At 37.3% G+C, this 22,560-nt stretch overlaps 1 long non-coding RNA gene across 1 annotated transcript in view; it reads left to right on the plus strand.

Moving 5' to 3' along the window:
- Positions 1-8,811: 8,811 nt before the first annotated feature.
- The window catches only part of LOC116078464, a 31,498-nt gene continuing 17,749 nt past the window's right edge, over positions 8,812-22,560 (plus strand). The window contains exons 1-5 of the long non-coding RNA XR_004113557.1: positions 8,812-8,873; positions 9,707-9,776; positions 10,806-10,899; positions 18,911-18,999; positions 21,370-21,511. This is a non-coding gene — a long non-coding RNA (uncharacterized LOC116078464). The remainder of the gene's footprint in view (positions 8,874-9,706; positions 9,777-10,805; positions 10,900-18,910; positions 19,000-21,369; positions 21,512-22,560) is intronic.

The following is a 22,560-nucleotide window of genomic DNA, read 5'->3' on the forward strand; positions in this document are numbered from 1 at the left end:
TCTGTAGACCAGGCTGGCCTCGAACTCAGAAATCCACCTGTCTCTGCATCCCAAGTGCTGGGATTAAAAGCATATGCCACCACTGCCCAGCTTCAAGATCTGATTCTTTTAGAAAATCAATAGGATAGAGAAACCTGTAGTGAAACTAACTAATAGGCAGCAAGCTACTATCAAAATTAACAAAATTGGAAATTAAAAGTGAGACATAATAACAGACACTGAAGAAATACAAAGAATCATTAGATCTTGCTTCAAAAGCCTGACCTTCACCAAACTGGAAAATCTAAATGAAATTGATGATTGGTACCAGTTTCCAAAGTAAGTCAAGACCAGGTAAATTGCCTAAATAGTCCTAATGAAATAGAAGCAGTCATTAAAAGTCTACCACAAAACAAAACAAAACAAACAAACAAACAAACAAACAAACAAAAAACCCAAAAAACCACAGGACCAGGTGATTTTAGTCCAGAAGTACCAGACCTTCAAAAAAGATCTAATACTAATACAAGAGTATCTCAAACTATTCCAGAAAATGGAAATAGAAAGAAAATAGACAAACATTTTTATGAGTTTATATTTACCCTGATACCTAAACAACACAAACATTCAACAAGAAAGGATTTTAGACCAATTTCTCTTACGAAAACTGACGCAAAAATACTCAATAAAATACTTGCAAACAGAATCCAAGAGCACATGAAAACATCATCCAGCATAATCAAGTAGGCATCATCCTAAAGATGCACTGATTGTTCAAAGTAATCCACCACATGAGCAAATTGAAAATAAAACACCAAATAATTATCACATATATGCTAAAAAGCCTGTGACAAAATCCAAAACCCTTTAATGTTAAAATCCTAGAGGGATCAGGTATACAGCACACATGCCTAAACATTATCAAGGCAATGTACAGCGAGTCCATAGCAATATCAAATGAAATAAAAAGAAACTTAAAGCAATTCCACTAAAATTAGTGACACGTCATGATTGCCTACTCTTTCCTAGCTATAAAAAATAGTACTGATGTCCTAGCTAGAGCAGTAAAACAACTAAAAGAGATCAAGGAAGAATAAATTGGAAAATAGGAAGTAAAATGTTTTGTTTTGTTATTGTAGTATACATAAATGACCCTCAAAATTCTACCAATGAATATCTACAGCTGACAAACATCTTTGACAAAGTGGATGTATAGAAAATCAACTATAAAAAATATTTACACAAATAAGAATCGGGCTGAAAAAGAAATTAGGGAAACAACATTATTCACAATAGCCACAAATAATATAACTTGTTGTAACTCTAATCAAACAAGTGAAACAGCTATATGAAAAGAACTTCAAATCTCTAAGGAAAGAATTTGAGGAAGAATAAGAAGATGGAAAGATGCCTCATGCTCGTGACTTGATAAGATTAACATAGTAGGACTTGCCTGAAACCCAAGAAAATAGAGGATCACACCAAAGTGTGGTTGCTATAGTACTACTCAGTAGGGAGAAGAGAATAATCTCTGGGAAGTACAGGGAGACAGAGATCTGGGAGAGAGAGAAGAGGTGGAGGGAAAAAATGGGGCTAGTTCAGATATTGGAGGAAATGGGCAGAAGTACAGAAGGTCAGGAATTTAAAAGTAGGTATATAGTAGTGTGGGAATGGGAGCTAGGGGTAACCACAATAAAGTGCCAGATGCCAGGGACCCAAGAGATTCCCAGGAACCAACAGGGAGGAATTTAGCCAAAATACACAAGAAAGAGGAGACAGAACCCTTAGCAACCACATCCAGTGGATAGGCATGGCTCCCATTTGAGGGATGGGGCTACCCACCTCAAAATATTAATCCAGAATTCCTCCTGTCAAAATGAAATGCACGGACAAAGAGTTGAGCAAAAACATAAAGAAAGGTCATCCAGAGACTGCTCCACCTAGGGATCCATCTCATCTGCTGACACCAAACCTAGACACTATTGCTGATGCCAAGAAGTGCTTACTGACTGGAACCTGGTATAGCTGTTTCCTCAGAGGCTCTTCCAGATCTGGACCAATACAGATGTAGATGTACACAGCCAAAAATTGGATTGAGCATGGGGACCCCAATAGGGAAGTTAGGGCAAGGACTGGAGGAGCTGAAGGGGTTTGCAATATTATAGGAAGAATAACAATATCAACCAAACAAGAACCCCCAAAGCTCCCAGGAACTAAACTACCAACCAAAGAGTACACAGGGGGTACCCATGGCTTTAGCAGCATATGTAGCAGAGAAAAAAAATCTTGCCACCTATCAAAGCAATATATAATTCAAGGCAATTGTCATCAAAATTCTAACACAATTCTTTACAGAACTGAAAGAGCAATTCTCAACTTTATACAAAAAAACCAAAAAAACAAAAAAACAAAAACTCAGGTCAGCTAAAACCACCCTGTACAATAAGAGAATGTCGAGAGGTATCACCATCCCTGATTTCAAGCTGCACTACAAAGCAGTAGCAATGAAAAAAGTCATGGTCTGGCAGAAAAACAGACAAGTTGATCAATGGAATAAAATCAAAGGTCAATAAATAAAAGCACACACCTATGGACACTTGATTTTGACAAAGACGCCAAAAACATAAAATGGAAAAAAAGAAAGCATCTTCAACAAATGCTGATGTTCTGTGTATCTGCATGTAGAGGAATGAAAACAGACCCATATTTATCACCCTGAACAAAACATAAGTCCAAATGGATCAAAGACCTCAATGTAAAACCAAACATACTAAATTTAATAGGACAGAAGGTGGGGAACAGTCTTGAACTCATTGGCATGGGAAACAAATTACTGAGCAGAACACCAATAGCTCAGGCACTAAGATCAACAATTAATGAATGGGAACATCATGAATCTGAAAATCTTCTGCTAAGCTAGGGACACCTTCAACAGGACAAAACAGCAGCCTGTAGAATGGAAAAAGATCTGTATGAACACTACATTCAACAGATGACTAATATCCAAGATATATAAAGAACTCAAGAAATTAGAAACCAACAAACTAAATAAGCACATAAAAATGGGATACAGAGCTAAACAGAGAATTCTCAACAGAGGAAAGTAACAGGCAAGCAGCAGTTAAAGAAAGGTTTAGCATCCTTAGCCATCAGGGAAATGTAAATGAAAACAACTCTGAGACTCCATCTTACACCCATCAGAAGCGCTAAGGTCAAAAACTCAAGTGACAGTACATGCTGCTGAGGATGTGGAGCAAGAGGAGCACTCTTCCACTTCTGCTTGGAATACAAACTTGTACAACTACTTTGGAAATCAATTTTTCAGTACATCACAAAGAGAGGAGTAGTTTTACTGCAAGAATCATCTATACCACTCATGGGCATATCCAAAAGCTGTCCCAATATACCACCAGGACACGTGTTCAACTGTGTTCGTAGCAGCTTTATTCATAATAGCCAGAAACTAGATACAACCTATATGTCCCTCAACAACTAAAGAATGTGTAAAGAAAATGTAGAATGGAATACTAGCCAGTGGAATACTACCCAGCAATTAAAACCAAAGACAAGGAAATTTTCAGGCAATTGGATGGGACTAGAAAAGATCTACACTAAGTAATGTAGACAGACTCAAAAAAATATACTAATGGTAGTACTCACTTATAAGTGGACATTAGCCATAAAGTACAGGATAAACCTACTACATACAATTCAAAGACTCAAATAAACTAAGTAACAAGGAAGACCTAACAGAGTATACAGAATCTCACTCAAAAGGGGAAACAAAATAGTCACAGGAGATGGATGGATGGAGGGACCTGGGTAGGAGTTCACTTGCAATTTAGTTTTATTCATGACTCATAAAATAGGTTGCCTATTTATGAGAATCTCAAATGGCACTGTTGTTTTGAGCATGCACTTGCTGTTCACTTAAGAAAATAAAATTACATTCATGCACACTGTTTCTTTCCATAGAGGAAATAAAATTGTAATTGTTTATTCATCAAAGAACCATCTTTACCAGGGAACATTGTTCCTAGTTACATGAGTCCTGTGGTTATGTAGACTGCATGTGAGGTCATTCAAGGAGCTATTTGTTGGGAGCATCTGAGCACATCTCATTTGAGGTAAGCTCTTGCTGTTGTGTAAGGACAGGGTTTTTGATACTGTATTATTAAGGAGAATGCTGTGAAATTTGTAATACCTCTTCTTTCAAGCGTACACAGTTTTGCTTTCACAAGATTTTACTACTATGCCCTCATAGTGAGATGAACAGTTATTGACCTTAGCATACCACATATGCTTAGGATGCAGGCAAAGTATCACAGTAACTGATCCACTACAAAGCTGCTCCTCTTGATGGCATTCGTATGTGTCTGGTGCAAAGAAATGTCTCATCGTCTCCCCTCCCCTCCCCTCCTCTCCCCTTCCTTCTCTTCCACTCCCCTCCCCTTTCCTGTCCTTCCTCAACCTCTCCTCTCCTCTCCTCTCCTCTTCTGTCCTTCCTTAAGGTCCCCTCTTCTATTAACTTTAACTCTCTTCCCCCCTCTTTCTTCTTTCCTCTTTCTGCTTCTCCTCCAGTTCTCTTCTTCTTCTCCCTTTGCCTGGCTGTTACATAAAATTTCAAACTCCTCATGGAAGAGAAAGAGAATTGTGACGCTCCTCCAGCTAAGAGCTGGTTCTTTCAGACCTTGCCTTGCCACAAATAGTCACGCCTTTCTCTAAGCTCCTGCAAATAGTCATTCATGCCTCTCTCCAACCTCCTGCTAATAGCCATGCCTCTCTCTAAGTTTCTGTTATGCAGGAAGTCCCGCCTCCAGAGACTAGAGATGAAGATGCTGATTGAGCCATGAGTTGCTGACAGATTAGGGGAGGGGTTTTTCTCTACCTACCTGCTTGTAAAAAAGAGAGTTAATTGATGATGGAGGACTGAGAGTACACCATGCCTGACTCATTTTTTAACCCCTTCCCACATTCTGGTTCCCTTGGTTTTTCACAGGCTCTAACTCCCATTCCAGAAGACCCGTTCGTGTGTGGCTGCAGGCAGCCACAGAGAATAGTGCACTAAAATATCCATCACCTATAAAACATGTATGCCTCTTTATTTTTAACTATCCTCAAAAGGATTGAAAATATTTATCAGTTTATTCTTTTATAGTCCATGTTCTATTTCTCCAACATTCCCATGCTATTTTGAAAACTACAGTGACTACTGAATTACTAGACCTAACAAATTACTGCCTCTCAATATCATTGGATATGTAGCCATTATTAAAATAGTCCCAATAGTTTCATAAACACTTTTATTTGATGTATTCAAATGACTTGCAGCCCACACATTGCATTTATTTAATATGTCTGATTCTATTGGAGCTTCTGGTTTTTATCTTTTTTTTCTTCCCTTTTATTGTTGTCTTACAATTTGTACATGGAATAAAAACACGCCATTGCTGTGTACTCTCTGTCACTTCCCAGAGTTTGCTAACGACTTTCTTGTAATGTTTACCAGTATCATTCCTCACTCCTTTTATTTCCAGAAGACTGGTGTACTTGTTTAGAATGTTCTATGGATTGTATTCTCTGCTTCTCGCCAGAGCACACTGGAGTAATACATAATGCATATTTGTTTCCTTTTATGTATTGTGTGATGTTGTCAGTTTTACCACAGTTCAGAGAATAATCCCTTCTTATTCTGCCTTTCCCCTAGACTTCATGAGAAAAGTACAGGTTTCTAGTATATCAGTATTGAACTTAGCCACTTGATTGCTAAACCCTGCAGAGTAGAATGGAACATGACAATGGGACATGGCATAACCCAGCTTACTCTAGTTTTGGGTGTGTTGGCATTTTTCAAGGCTCTTTTGAATTCCTGCCTCAGCAATGGAATTTATGTATTTCAAATAGTGCCAGTATTTTAGATTTTTGGCTACAGACTGGGATGATAAAAGTCAACCTTATTCTAAATCCACAGTATGGAACAAAGCCCAGCTTAAGATTAGCTGACGCTCAGACACATATTTTTTCACATTTCAGGGATAAATGGACATGGCTGTAAATTACTGAGTTGAATGATTATCTGTTGAACAAATTACTGAGTTGAATGATTATCTGTTGAGCAACTCTACTACACCAAGGCTTTAATGTCAATATTGATTCAATATTGTGAATATTGATTCCTAGATTGAGGCTTGAATCACATTGTTTTGTCTTCTTTTGACTTAATAATTTATGATTGATCTTTTACAATTGATAACTCCTTCTTTAATATTTCACTTTAATGTGCTGAAACATGTTGACATGCTAGTATTCCTCAATCCTATATTGTTCCAGGAAAGGTACACGGTAGCAACCCTGAATTATGCTCCATGAGAAGGAAGAACATTTTTTTGATCCTTTCACTTTATTGACTAAGAATAAAGTGCTGACACTCTAGTACCATTCCACAGCACTCAGCGTGTCCACAGATTCCTATCATAAAATATACCAACCATTGTTTGGTGCTACCCTCCACATAATTGACATCAAACCTCTTGATGCTCACAGTTCACTTTTATAACATTACTCTGGGTTACATTTCGTTAAAACAATTTAATTCTTTTAAACATCTTCAGGCACTTACTTTTAGTTTCCTACAGGTATATAATTTTCTTTGAAACTTAGAAATCATGCCTTTGATTTAAGGAGACAGAAAAGTTGCTGACCATAAAAATTCCTTAGGGAATGCAATCAAAGGCAGTGGTTCTCACTCCCTGGAATCTCCAGATAAGAATGCAATGCAAGAACCAACAGTGGAAGAACATATCATCTAAACCTTAGGAGAGGTCTCACAACTCCTGAAGTGCTGGGGACAAAGGGTTCCCTGGCATAAAGATAGTGACCCAATTAGGAGATCAGTAAATGACAAGAGTCAACTAAAGGAGCATTAGCTCCACTAATTAAGTATTAAGAGCCATCAAGTTATTGGCTTTTTAATTACCATGGAAAGATCTGAGTGTACCTAACACTATTCTGTTCTAATTATATTAACAAATTACATACATGAGAATTCACATTCTGCGTTTCCAATATTCACTTTAAGAATTTGCAAATAGAGTGAATGTTTTCTTAAGAAATGTTTCTCAATTGTTATTATGCTTCTAAACAGAAAAGGAAAAAAACCCACAAGTTAAGAGTACTCATTTAAAAACATTGCATCCAATGGAATTAAAGAGCCTTTACACAAGGGTATTAGTGACATACCACATCCATTTATTTAATTCACTGCAATAATAATCTGCTCACTGAATTATTTAACCCATCTTTTTGTAAAAGACTGTGCATTTGGGTCTGAGTATGAGCAGATGAGATTGGTACATTTATTTTCTTTAAAACAAAATGGACTAGAAGAGCCCTTTAGATTACAAAGTAGAAACAGAATGAAATGTGAGAAAATAAGTAAGGATCAAATTCCAAGGACCCCCTCCCCCATTCATTTAGGCTTAATTTTGATGATGCTGGCTTAGGAATCCTCCTGAGTAAACCCTCCTATACTGAAGTATTTATGCTCTTTCACTAAAATTTCCAAACAAATGTTTATTTTTACATACTTAGGTTACATTCTGTGTTGATAACATAGCATAATGTATCTTTGATATAATTCGTTCAATATTAGATTAATGTCAATGTGCATCAATTGGATTTGTTTTGTATGTCAGGATAATTATCAATCTGGAAACTTTGGAATGACATTTGTCTGACCTAAAAAGATAAAGGGGCAAGTTATCTAAGGGTTTAAGGATGTTTCTGTACTATTCCAATATTTTAGAAAATTTATGATTTTTATATATATATAATTTATATGATATATGTGTATATATACATGATATATACATATATGTCATATACATATTCACATGCATATATATCATATATGCTTCCATAGTTATGGATAATATTGTTACATCATCAGGTAATATTCTGGTGACTATCAATGACTTGGGAAGAACTATTGTTGAAATAGTCATGCTAATTACCTCTAGATAGCTCTACTGCTGTTATGCTAAGATGTGAGGAGTGACATAGAGACAGAGGAAAACAGAAGGGACTACATTCCCCCTAATGATGGCTGGTATACTTCTCTTTCTCTCTCTGCAGTGAAGAATATGAGGTAGTTTAAGTTTGGGTAAATTTAATGCATTGTTGCTAAATTACAAAGTCCTTCAAAACTTAATAATACCAACCACATTATTCTCATTCCATGATTTCTCAGGTTCTGCAGTATAATTATTATGCTTTACTAAATATCAACCAGAAAAACAGTTAGCTGGGGGCTCAGTTTGCTTGAAAAACTCAGTGTGGTTCATGCACGACTGATACATTAATAGAAGACCAGCAGAGGATGAGAAGGACATTATAATATGGACTTTTCTTGCATCTTCAGTATAACATGCACCATCAAGGTCTGTTCCTCTCATGGCCAAGTGTTTTCCCTAGCAGTCAAACGGAAACTGTGCTCTGAAAACCCAAGCATGTCAGAAGAGCATGTGTAATAGTGCTCTGTCCTTCTTATTACACCGAGTCCAAACAGATGCCCTTGGCTACATGATGTAAATAGATTCTACACTGTTTGAAGCCTCTTAAGGATTTGAGCAGCCTGCATGGCAGTCAGTTGTTAAAAGTACTCACCAGAACAGAGACTCCCTTTGAGTTGGCGAACTTGACAATAGAAAGAATACTGCGTGTATTTTCCTGAAAGCCTATGTCAGTTGTTGGTTTTATGGATACAACTACATATCTGGCAGAAACAGCCCAAGCAAAGAGAGATGTCTTTTCTCTTACAGTGACAAGAATGCAGTCCGTCATGATAGGAGCGATGGCAACCATGGCATCTTTGTCCATGGCAACAGGAGATTATGGTACAGTCTTCTCACATCATAAATTAAGAATAGAAAGTTAGAGAGGAAGCAGAGCCAGGCTGTGACCTTGATGGTCCTGACCCTAGTGACCTATGTCTACCAGTGAAGTCCTATGAGCTTAGGAATACAGAATTTTCTAAAACAACAGAATCACAGGCTGGAAACTAAGTAAGCAAAAATATCTACCTGTGGAGCATTTTACATTCCACCCATGACATAGAACTGAGTCATTCATTTACCCCATCTCATTCTGAACAGACCTCAATATTCAACCTAAATAAAATTTAACTGTTATTCTGTGCATAGGAGCAAATCAGACACAAAAATATGATAATTTAAGGCAGAATAATTTTAAAGAAATAAGAGAAATTATTTATCACAGCCAGAATGTATTTCCTAATTTTTGTTTCTTAATTTCTACAGGGAGATACAAAATTGAAGATATATAATTTAAAAATAAATTAGAATGTCATGAGTGTTATCTATTTATTCATTGCTTCAATTCTTGTTGACCATTGTGCTGATTCAAGAAAGTACATAATATTGAACCATAAATACAGAGGGAGAGGAAGAGAGATAGAGTACACTTGTTTCAATAAATAGTTCCCATTTTTCTTAAGGTTTGCTACTTCATCATATATAGGTCTCCTCTCTCTCTCTCTCTCTCTTTCTCTCTCTCTCTCTCTCTCTTCCTCTCTCTCCCTCTCTCTCTCTCTGTGTATTTGTGTGATATGTATGTGTGTACTTTTGTGTATATGTACTTGATATGCATGAATACTTGTAGTTCTAGTATTTCTGAATAACTTGAATTATTTTTTTCTATCCACTTGCAGGGTAGAAAATCTTACATCAGACATGGATTGTGTTTGTTCAGCCAGAGAATGCCCAGTATTCAAACAGCAGGTTAGTGTTCCACAGTTGGGATCAATTTTGATACTCCCTGCAGTGTTAGGGAAGATGAAGTAGTTAGGTTCCCCTTTTGTGGGTCACAGCTGCTGTGGGCCACATACACTATGTGTCATACTCACTATGTATCATAACACTGCCTCACCTACGATCAACTTCCAGAATACTCAGTTTTAGATTGTCACTTGTGCTCTGATTAATCACATTGGATTCTTCTACACTCTTCCAAAAATCTTCTAAAATATGCACTGATTATTTATTGACATTTATTAACTTATTACAAAATATTATGAGGATGGAAAGGAGGCCCAGGTCAAGATCTAACACCTACATGTATTTGGGGGCTAAGACTCTTTTAAGGTCCTCCACTGAGAGATTTGGATGAGGCATCCAGCACATTAGTATTATTGATTTGAATATTGGTTATGAGTGATTAACTCCATCTCAAATCTCTCCCTTACCCTAGAGGTTGGAGGGTAAAGCAAAGATTCTCCACTCTATAATAACCATCTGGTTGGTTTCATTGGCAGCCAACTCCCCATCTTTGGGGGCTTCACAAAAGTCACATTCTTAACACAAAGACAACTAGGACATGCAGGACCTTCTTTTGACAAATGAAGATACAAAATGCAGTTTCCCGAGCCGGGCGGTGGTGGCGCACGCCTTTAATCCCAGCACTTGGGAGGCAGAGGCAGGCGGATTTCTGAGTTCGAGGCCAGCCTGGTCTACAGAGTGAGTTCCAGGATAGCCAGGGCTATACAGAGAAACCCTGTCTCGAAAAACCAAAACAAAACAAAACAAAACAAAACAAAACAAAACAAAACAAAACAAAAAAAAACCCAAAATACAGTTTCCCATTTATCACTTTAGAAAGTAGAAAGGTTTTAAAAGTTCTGCTCAGGATGTAGGGCGTAAGAACTATATTTATTATACCATAATACCCTGTGCATTCTTGCTTTCATGGACTCCCTTTCCTGCCCTCTAGTGCATCCTAATGACACTTTTATCTTCTCATTCTCAAAACAGAGCCATGCTTTGCCATTGCATGGGGTTCCTCAACTACACTGATACCAAGAAGTGAACTTAGTGTGTTATCATTTTCAAGCCATTCTGCCTAAAGGTGAGCTGACCCTCTCACAAATTGTCATCAATCATCCTCTTTTCTGCTCTTCAGAGACAATTCCTCAGATGGACTTTAAATGGTGTTGGTTGGGATTTTCTTCATTGTGGGTACCCTGTAAATGTTTCAATACTGATCATCTGCCAGATGATAATTCTTATTAGAAAAAAAATAAGAAAGTTTTTGTAGGAAACCTATTTATATTCTTCTGTAGGTCACAAGTCTAGCCACTACTGAATCCTTGTACTTGCTTTTCCAGTATACTTTCTATGTTTTATAAGAAGCAGTAAGGATAGTCTGTTTCTCAAAAAACAAATCTACATTATATAGACTTTAAAAAGCCTTAATTTACATATTATGTATATTTGTGGTGTGTGTGTATGCGATAAAACATACATGGAGTCAGAAGACAACTGGTGGCAGCTCCTTATTTTGTTCCACCAAGTTGTCAGGCTTGGTGTCAAGTGTTGTTACCTGCTGTGGTATCTTACCAGCCTTCATACATAGATTTATTAAAATGCAATCTGTGCAGATATAGGCATGGATTGTAATAATCAGATGATGTAGGAATTTGGTGTGATATCCTGTATCTTACAAATGTCAGAAGTTACACCCATTATGTCTCACCAAAGTAACTACTGGCATGGGAGCTGAGCAAGAGCAGACCAATAGATATGATGAAAAATTATATGAGGAAAAGCCCATGAGGTCTGAACAATACACAACATCCTATAAGCAATAAGAAAATTTGGGAGCAGGAAAGGTGGTTTGCCCCAAGGAAGAACAAGCATATCAGTTGGTTGTCCTGTGCTAAGTGGTCAGTCCTAAAAACATACATACATATAACATTATACAGATTGATTAGGCTATATTTAATAATATACATGTATGGCATATATGTGTACATACACAGAAAAGCAGATCATGAGTGTGAAAGAAAGGAAAGGGAGAAATGATTTAATTATATAAGTTTCAAAAATAAAAAGAATAAAAAAATACTATATAAATTGTTTATAATTCTTTCTTAAAGGAAGAGAGGAATATAGTGTTATGAATTCAGTAAAATGTAGAAATAAAGTAACACTTTAGTTTACCCCATAACCAATTCTCCTTGTTTTCCAGAACAAACTCACTTTGTTTTCCAGATATTGTGTTTAAGTGGTTCATAAACTGAGAACAACTAAACACAAAGCATTTGAGATAAATGATATCATCCATTTTAGAATAAGGCAGCTATTGTCCTTTTTGAAATAAGGCAAGTAGATATGTGTAATTTAACATTACAAAACCAGAAATGATTTACATTATGCCTTTTTCTTGCACTTGGACTTTAACACTGATTTTGTGTGTGCTATAACACATTTAGTGTGTCTGCCTATTAGAAAAAGAAAGAAAGGATATGACTGTGTTAGCAATCTTGGTTAGTTCTACGATTCAGGTGTTAACATTCAGAAATGACCAAGATTCCTAGGTGAGTCTGTCTAGGTCTCTGTAAACCCCCAGCCTCATCTTATGAATACGTTTGTGCATTTACAAGAATCTTCTAACTTACTTTGCCTACAGGCATAATGGCAGACTACAGATAATGGAAATTCTTGACTATCCATGCTTGGATATTCAGAAATAAAAGAAAATATGACCATAGTACCCAGAGTTCATTTTAGTTTTCTTTTCCATTTCTATAAGGTTTAAGGCCAAATTAAGTGATGAGCTACCTATCATACCCATGACATTTTCTCATTCTTGAAATTAAATCTGTATCTTATCTATGTTTAAACATATTCAGTTGTAGATATACAACATGGCCAGGTGGTGCTAAGTGTTATGGAGTTCCAATATCAATTAACCCCAAACATGTGGCTAATTAGCTAATTATTTCTTGTTCTAAATTCTAGACACTTTGGCATAAAGTTAAATTAATTTCCTTCTCCCCAAATATATTTCTAAAGTTTATTATAATGGTTTAATTTCCTTTATGAACAGTTGCTTTTTCTTTCATGTGTATGTATCAAATGCCTGCCTGCTGCCTATACAGGTCAGGCGGTGGTGTTAGTTTCTTGTGAATTGTAGTTATAGATGGTTGGGAACGTTCATGTGTGTGCTAGGACTTGAACCTGGGTTTCCTGAAGGAGCAACTAGTGTTCTTAACCACTGCCCCATCTATCCCTACTCTCCAAATGGATAGAAAGAGTTCTAGAAAGTAGACTGCTAGATGTGAGTGCATGACAAGTGTGAAAAGATAATAGAGTTCATAAAATGAGACTGAATTTCCTTAAGTTCTGTCCTGCATTGAAACAGAGGTTATACAGGATATTTCTTTATGTTAATGAATATCCATTTTCTAAAAGTGGGGACAATAAATACTTTTTATTTTGTTATAAAACTAAATCAATTACTAAGTGTTAAATCCTATAATATTTATTGTGGCCATGCCCTGCAGTTCTAACAGGGATATAACTGCTGTCATATGGTCAGGGCTTCAAGTGATGAGATTCAGATGGTCTGTGTTTGGAAGCCATTTGGTATATATGAAAGTGTCATGTCTCATACCTTTCAAAGAAGAGTGTGTCAAAATAGTCCATGAAAAGTCTTTCTCTGCTATATGAAGGCATCTGTTTATATGCTTATTTATAGGTAACTTCATATATTTCTGTCATTTTTCTTTTAAAGTGAGATTTGATAAATAGAATATTTTTATAATACAATATTTTATTATTTAAACATTCCATACACACCTACTATATACATTTTGATCATACTCAGATCCCATACTAATTTCTAATTCTTCCCACATACATAACACACCCCATTCCAAATTTGTGTCTTTTGTTTCTGCACAAGACCTGCACTGGGGATCTCCATTCAACAGTCCATCAGAGTGGAAACAATTTCTTTAGAGCATCCCCTGCCTCCTAGCTGAGGGGCTCTTGACTGCTTGCTAATGGCTACTGGGAAGAGAGAATCCATTTTTTAATGGTGTGGACCTTAGTAGGAAGATGCCTCTTCAGTGAATGGCACCATACCCATCTGTATTTGAGCAGTGAAAACTGGTCTGTATAGGTAATAAAATATAGAATAGCTCTTTAGGAAGATTTACTAACTGACAAAGCCACAGAAGTATAGAAAGTTTTGAGAGTAGTAACTATGACATTTATGCTCCATATTTCACAGTCAAGTTCTGGTTAGCACCAGTTGCCAAGTGCATAGCTTAGGGTGCCACCCATGGTTAGGATCCATGAGCTTCAGTGTTCTAGGCTTTCCTGGTGGTGTGACTATTTCTGCAATTTATGCGTTGCACAAGGCCACAGGAGTAGATTTCATTGTGTCCTTTTATGACTCTTTCTTATCCACCTACCATATTTCTAATACATATTTTTCCTAGAATTCTATCATATTTTGATATCTTAGGTCATTTGATCCCATTTAGCTATTCACAGAAAAAAAAATCTGCTCCTGTGACTATTGCAAAATGAAATGCCTGCTGGAATACTCAAACTTGATAATAGGTTATCCTCCTCTGCAGATGGAATTGCAGATATATTTTGAGAAGTAAGAGAGAGAAGGGTGAAAGAACCACTTCAGTGATGTTGTACCAGTAAGGACAAAATTAAAAGCTTCTGAAAATCCCTAAGTACAAATTTTTGTGTGCATCACATAGAGCTTCCAGCCTTTCTTAATACCTTAAACCTCCCAAACCTAGGTTTTTGTGCTCTGGATATTAAACTCATATAGCCAAAAATTGAGTTTCTCTCCACCAATATTTTGATTTCATCTGTGGGTCAGAATCTTAGTGGAATTAATCATGTTTCTTTCTTTTTTTTTTTTTTTTGGTTTTTCAAGACAGGGTTTCTCTGTGTAGCCCTGACTGTCCTGGAACTCACTCTGTAGACCAGGCTGGCCTCGAACTCAGAAATCCACCCTCCTCTGCTTCCCAAGTGCTGGGATTAAAGGTGTGCGCCACCATAGGACGGCTTCTTTGTTTTCTTAAGTTTCAAATGCTAACATATGAACAGGCATGTTTTTTTTCTTCTCCTCTTGTATTTATTTTTAATATTTAAGACTCAGAAAGATTTTAATCTGAAAAAGAGTCAAGTTGATGAATTTTGTAAGTTTGTAAAAGTTTGACAAGTTTGTAAAAAAGTTTTTTTTTATGTTTACAAAAATATTTTAATGAGCATATCAGAATGGCAGAAGGAAATGGGAGAAAGGACATATTTTACAGTGCAAATTATTATGTAGAAATTTTAGGGCTGGTGAGATAGCTCAGTGGGGAAGAGCACTGACTGCTCTTCAGAAGGTCCTGAGTTCAAATCCCAGCAACCACATGGTGGCTCACAACCACCCATAATGAGATCTGACGCCCTCTTCTGGTGTGTCTGAAGACAGCTACAGTGTACTTACATATAATAAATAAATAAATCTTTAAAAAAAAAGAAATTTTAAAACATCTAATTCACAATTTTGAATGCCTACTTAAATTACTTCAAATACAATTTTTAAAACTCAACAGGAGGCAGGAGAATCATAAGTTCAAGGCCATCCTCAACTACATAGTGAGTTTGAGGCAGGCCTGAGATACCTGAGATGCTGTCTCAAACAGAAATGTCTGTTGGTAGTTATTTAGGTCCTAGCCAAGCATTGTAAAAATCTTTTATTTAGTTTATTATTAAGTTATTTATTTATACTCAGACTGCAGTTTCCCACTCTCCTCTCTTCCCAGTCCCTCTCTCACAGTCACCCACTCCTGCTGTATCTACTTGCCATTCCTTTCTCCTCAGAAAATTGGGGGCTTTCCCTGAATATCATCCACCCTTTCTGTATCAAGCTGCAGTAAGACTAGGTGCATTTTCTCCTTTTGAGGTTCAACAAGGCAGCCCACCTAGGGAAGTGTCCCAAAGGCAAGCAAAAGAACCAGAGACTGTGTGCCCACTGTTAGGAGTCTCACATAAAGACCCAGTTGTCATCTCTTACATATGTGTATGTACATATATAAAATCTCTGGCTTAGGTTCATCCCTTGTATGCTCTCTGCTTTGTGGCTCAGTCTCATGAGCCCCTATTGGCCCAGGTTGGTTAATTCTGTAGGTCTTCTTTTGATGTCCTTGTTCCCCATGACTACTTCAATCCTTTACCCCTCTTGCACAGAATTCCTCAAGCTCTGCTTAGTATTTGGCTGTGGGTCTCTCTATCTGTTTTTATCATTTGCTATCTGAAGCCTCTCTGATGACAGTCATGCTAGGCTTCTGTTTGCAAGTATAGCAGAATATCATTAATAGTGCCAAGAGTGGATTCCCTCTCATGGAGTCTCAAACTGGGCTAATCATTCGTGATTCCTTCAATTTTTGCTCAGTCTTTATTCCTGTACATATTGTAGGCAGGAAAATTTGTGGATCAAAGCTTTTGTGGCTGACCAACCAGGCAGCATACACCAGCTGATATGAGGCCACTGATACATATACAGCAGAGGACTGCCTGGTCTGGCCTCAGCGACAGAAGATGCACCTGACCCTAGAGAGACTTGAGGCCCAAGGAGTGGGAAGGTGTGGTGAGGTGGGGTGGGGGCTTGGAGACATCTTCTTAGAGATGGAGAGGGGGAGGAGGTATGTGATGGGAAGTTGTTGGGGGAGGCAGACCAGGAAGGGGATGAAATCTGGACTGTAAAAATGGATTAAAGAATAAAAATAAATAAAAAAGTTTTTTTTTTTCTTGAGACAGGGTTTCTCTGTGTAGCCCTGGCTGTCCTGGAACTCACTATGTAGACCAGGCTGGCCTCAAACTCAGAAATCAGCCTGCCTCTGCCTCCCAACTGCTGTGATTAAAGGCATGTGCCACTATTGTCTGGCATAAAAATAGGTTTTGTGGCTGGATTGGTGTCTATCTTAGTCAGGGTTTCTATTCCTGCAAAAACATCATGACTAAGAAGCAAGTTGGGGAGGAAAGGGTTTATTTAGCTTACTTCCACATTGCTGTTGATCACCAGAGGAAGTCAGGACTGGAACTCAAGCAGGTCAGGAAGCAGGAGCTGATGCAGAGGTCATGGAGGGATGTTTCTTACTGGCTTGCTTCCCCTGGCTTGTTCAGCCTATTCTCTTATAGAACCCAAGACTTCCAGCCCAGGGATGGTACCACCAACAAGGTGACCTACCCCCTTGATCACTAACTGAGGAAATGCCCCACAGCTGGGTCTCATGGAGGCACTTCCCCAACTGAAGCTCCCTTCTCTGTGATAACTCCAGCCTGTGTCAAGTTGACACACAAAACTAGCCAGTACAATGTCCTAACCCCTCATGCAATATCTGGTTACTGGAGATGGTTTGTTCTCTATATCTTCCATTGTTAGAAGTCTTAGCTAAGGTCGCCCTCATAGATTCCTGAGAGTTTCCATTGTCCTTGGTTTCTAGCTCTCCCAGAGACACCCCTCCCCACATTCCAGTTATCTGTCCCAGTGCTCTCTCCCTCTGCCCTTTCCCCTCCTAACCTCCCCCTCTTTCCATCCATACCCCTTCCTCCACCCAGCCCCCTCCATGCATCCATCCCCTATGTCTATTCAATTTCCCTTTCTCAGTGAGATTAAAGAGTCTCACCTTAGGCTTTCCTTGTTACTTTGGCTTCCTTGGGTCTGTGGTTTGTAGCATGCTCATCCTATACTTTATGGTTAATATCCATTTATACCTGAATTCATACCAGTTTTGTCTTTCTGGGTCTGGGTTACCTCACTCAGGCTGATCTTTTCTAGTTCCATCCACTTGCCTACACATTTCACAATGTCCTTCTTTTAAACAGCGAGATAATACTCCACTGTGTATGTTCCAACTTTTCTATGTTCATTCTTCAGTTGTGGGACATATAGGTTGTTTCCAGCTTCAGGTTATTGTGAATAAAGTAGCTATGAGCATGGTTGATGAAATGCCTTTGTGGAACGGTAGAGATAATAATAATCACTTATAAGGGAGGAGATACCACATCTGTCTTTCTGAGTCAGAGTTTCTTCTTTCAGGATGATTTCTTTCTAGTTCCATCTCTTTGTTTGCAAATTTTGTGATATTATACTTTAAACTTCTGAGTAATAGTACATTGTATAAATTTACTACATGTTCTTTATTCATACTTCTGTTGAGGGACATCTAAGATGTTATCAGTTTCTGGCTATTATGGATAAAGCTTCTGTGAACATAGTTTAGCAAGTATCCTTGTGGTTGGATGTAGTGTCCTTTGGGTATATGCTCAGGAGTGGTATAGCTGGGTTTTGATGTCAGCCTATTCTCAATATTCTGAGAAAACACAAAATTGATTTCCAATGTGGTTGTACAGGTTTGCACTCCTACCAGCAATGAGGAAGTGTTCCCCTTCCTTCACATCCTCCCCAGTGTGAGCTGAGGCTTGAGTTTTGGATCTTATCCATTCTGATAGGTGTAAAATGGAATCTTCGAGTTAATTTGCATTTCTCTGATGACTGAGGATACTGAACTCTAAATGCATTTCCATCTTTAGAACAGTAAACACATTCACCCTAGTTTCCATTTTTCAGTACCACAACTCTCTTTCTGCTTTTCTGCAGACTAGCTGCACCAGGGATACCAGGTAATACCTCATTCCAATCCTTTGCTTGCCAACCACATTCCCACTCCACAAAAACTCTTTTTGAGTTTCAAAGAAACCAACAGTATTAATCATCTCTACATATTCTAAACATAGATGCACAATTCAAAACCTAACTATAAATATTTATCTACAGCACTTCTGAATTGAACCATAATAAGGCAAGAGAAAGGTGTAAGCAATATTTTGATTCACAAAATACATAACCTCTTAAATATGATCAGAGACTAAATATATTAAAATTCTGGCCTCCTAGCCTTTGCTGTGGGCTTATATAGAAGAAAAAGTTCATTTGACAGAGAAAATTTATGATAATTTATATATTTCATGACCTTATGAAAAACTTCAGTTGGTATACACATACAGGAAAAAAATTATGATGTTTACTTGACTGGAGTTTTTCTCTTTTCTAGGTTTGAAATTTGACCTTGGATGACTCAAAGACTTTTCCTCAAAAAGACATGCATGTCTACCCGAAGAATATAAGTGAATCATCCCAGATGTGAGTATTAGAAGGTTGGGTAAAATTACCTAACAATGGCATAGCAAAGAGAATGAGAGGCTGGACTCTAGAATTGGAACGGAGTAATAGCCCTACTGTGTCTTTATTGGTAGTAAAGTGATGGAGAATGTCACTGCTTATGGGTGATAAGCACATTTGAGCAAAAGCACCATGAGCACTGTGGAAGATAATTTCAATAATCCAACTTTGCTGTAAATTATTGAACTTTAAAGCATATATGGAACAGGTTAATTAGTAGAATTAAATTAAACATTTTTCTCTTTTACTAAAGAAGAAATATTAGGTATCCTTAGAGTAACATTTGAGAAGCTGCTGAAAATGAGATATTCATTATACCTTGAGATTTAAAATTTATTTCCCACTCATTGAACAATATTAGGGAACAAACTATTCTAAATACTTTATATTTGATAGCTTGTATAATAGATTTAATGAACAATATACATTAATCTGTAGTATTAAACCATTCTTCTTACAGGTAAACTATTCTTAACTTAAGATCTTTGGTACCTCAGGAATATATGGATAGTTCAACACCTCTAATATGTACTCTATGAAATGAATACAACTTGAAATTTACATGTTACTCTATATTTTAGAAAGGAGAGAAATAAAACAACCAGATGATTAAAGACTTTCAAAGTCTAAGGAAGGTACATGCCATTAACACAAAATATCATTTTTATGAACAACCATAGAAACAACGTGAATGAAGCTCACTAAAAGATCAATTGGCTCCTGAACAATATTGTGCTTAATACCAAGATATGCTAACTCACTCCTGAGGAGGTTTCTTTAATTATAAATAGGATTGCACTCAGTATATTCTTATTTATTGTATTTACTTCAAGTATCTGTCTCAACTTGTAGATGAAGAGATATTACTCAGAGGGAAAAAAAATAGAAAGCACAATTTCCTTATACTTTCCTTATGAATGTGAAGTTGTATGAAATAATACAGTACTTAAATTCAGTTGGTTTTCCCAACATAATTCTACATCTAAATGCAGTTCAGGAGATAATTGAAGATTCTGTGGCCAGAGAATATTTTGTCTGTTTGTGTTGAGTTGGCATATATTTCTCTTTGATAACTACATATTATTTCACAGAATGTAATATAACTTTAATTTCTTAATAGGACATCTCTTTTTATCTTTCTATATCAACTCATAACTCTAATTGCAAAGTATTTCTTCTGAAATCCCAGTGGCTGTTTATAATTCAAGCACAAGTCTGAGAAGCAATGTAGAAGAACTGAAATGGGTACCTATGGGGATGCTGATTCCATTGCTCTACTTAGACATTATAGGATTTCATTTTTGTCTGTGAAATGCAGGGAGTCACATTCAAGATGTTTAAGAAGTTTTAATCACTCTGAGAAGACTTTTGTTAGGTTTTGTTTTTGTGGATAAAATGGTAGCTTTTGTCAACTTTATTGGCCATCCCAAATCATTGTTTTTTTTTTTCTTTTTTCTTTTGATTTGTTAGATTTCTGTAAAAATTTGGCTTCTTGTAAATCTAGATTTGTAACAAAAAGGAAAGTACTCACCATGCAGCAAATACATGAATGAAGTTATACCATTTTATTGCCTAGTTGAGATGTCACCAAACAAAATACCCTTCTGTAATCTTCTTGTCTTTGTTTTATTTTTAAGTGGCTAAATCATTTATTTCTCTGTCAACCTAGAATTTCATGCACTAAATATCTTATCTCATTTGTCCTGAAAAAATGAGATGAGTTTCTCACTATTCAAATAAAAATGTCAATTGGAAATTTTTTGAAATAGGCTTTCTAATTAAAAATAATCACAAATTTCAAATATGAAGGAGCCCTTAAGAGCATTCATTACATGATGTAGTTATTTTGGTAACTAACCTTTATGCAGAAAATTCCCCTAAACTTAAATTTTTCAAGCCTCAAGGGAGGGGCAGGTTTATGACTCAAGGTATTAGCTTTATACAAGTCTTAAGAAGTTCCTCAAACTAAAAATATTCACAAGACTACTCCACAGGTTTATCAAAGCAGGAAATCTCCAGGTAGATAAAAATCTGGCCTGTCAAATGTCTTGCAAGTCTTTCAGAGACTCCAAGGATACTGATTTCAAGAATAGTAACTTGGTCTGAAGTAGGGAAAGCTCTTGGTGATACTGGATTTGAAGATTTGAAGTTTTTTTTTTGTTTGTTTGTTTTGTTTTGTTTTTTTGTTCCTTTAAAAATCTTTCCCCCCAAACTCCTGTAAACTAATCTAATAAAGTCATTGGTTTGCCAACTTGGATTTTGATAGAATCACTGCTTTTGTTTGTTATTGGTTTCTTATTTGGTAAGAGTTTTTCCCTCATATTTTATCAGAGAGTGTCTCACAGAACAAATGATGATTGAATGGGACCACAATGGCCAGGAATGAATTTTGGGGAAGCCGTTGCATGAACCCCAAATGTATGATGTGACATGCAACTGAACTGAACTCTCTGAGGATGAAACAACTACAAAGGTAATCCTGGAATAGCTGTCCTGCCCCTGCTGTGTGTGGTAGTAAGTCTTCTTTACATGGTCATTGATACTTGTACTTCGCTATGAGTATTGTAGTTTGCAACTACAATGATTAGAGAAGTATAATGAAGTATAATGTCGTTTCCTTGGTAAGCAGAGTCATGTGAGTCATCCATGTTCCTATGCATAACCTTTTCTCCATACTCCTATATGTAAGCCAATGACTTTGTTGGTAAAATCCCTACTTTGGTCTATTACCATGGACTGTGTTTGTTGTGGGACCTCTTGTTCCAAGGGATGAGAGTTCTGGTCAGGTGGGCAAAAAATTCAGGGGTGAGTGACAGACAGAGTCCACACAAGGAAGTGCTGAGTCTGAATGTATTTCTTAAAAATGGCATGAAGTTTTTACAGTCATTGCAAAGGAGAAATGAGAAATCTAGCAGCTCAGCAGTTGAGGTACATCTGAGGCCACCTGAAACACACTGGGTCTAAAGCAGCCACCTCTTCTGGACAGGCACTGCACCCCCCAGGCCCAAGCACTCTGGGCCCCGGCGGGGCAGGGATAAGGGGAGGTCCAGACTGCATGAAGCTCAAAGCTTGAATCTGAATGAATGAATCTAAGCCTAAGTCCTAGTCCATCTAAGTTCTAGTTCCAGTCTAAGTGCCCTGCACAAAGTGAAAACCAGGCTTATATGGTATACAGAAAATGGTGAATATAGGCAGGTGACAGTCACATCAAGGTCAGGGATGGTTACATCAAGGTTGGTAAGATCAGGTATCCAGGTGTGAAGGGGAAGAGCAGTGGTGCCCTCTCCACTGGGGCTATTTTGGTATTCCCATGCTAATTCTTTGGGTCTGCTGAAGACAAACACCAGGAAGCTCCAATCTAGCAGTTCCTGCTAATGCCCTTAAGTGAGAGAAGCCCTTCAACTACTCTGGTATGTAAAACAGTTCTGTCTTCTGTGGGACTGCCCTGAGAATTCTAACTATGTTAACAGTAAGCAATGGTGCCTGACCTCTGTTGCTAACTCTGAGGACATCCTATCTGAT

The sequence above is a fragment of the Mastomys coucha genome, unplaced genomic scaffold, assembly GCF_008632895.1.
Source record: "Mastomys coucha isolate ucsf_1 unplaced genomic scaffold, UCSF_Mcou_1 pScaffold5, whole genome shotgun sequence".
NCBI classification, from domain to species: domain Eukaryota; kingdom Metazoa; phylum Chordata; class Mammalia; order Rodentia; family Muridae; genus Mastomys; species Mastomys coucha.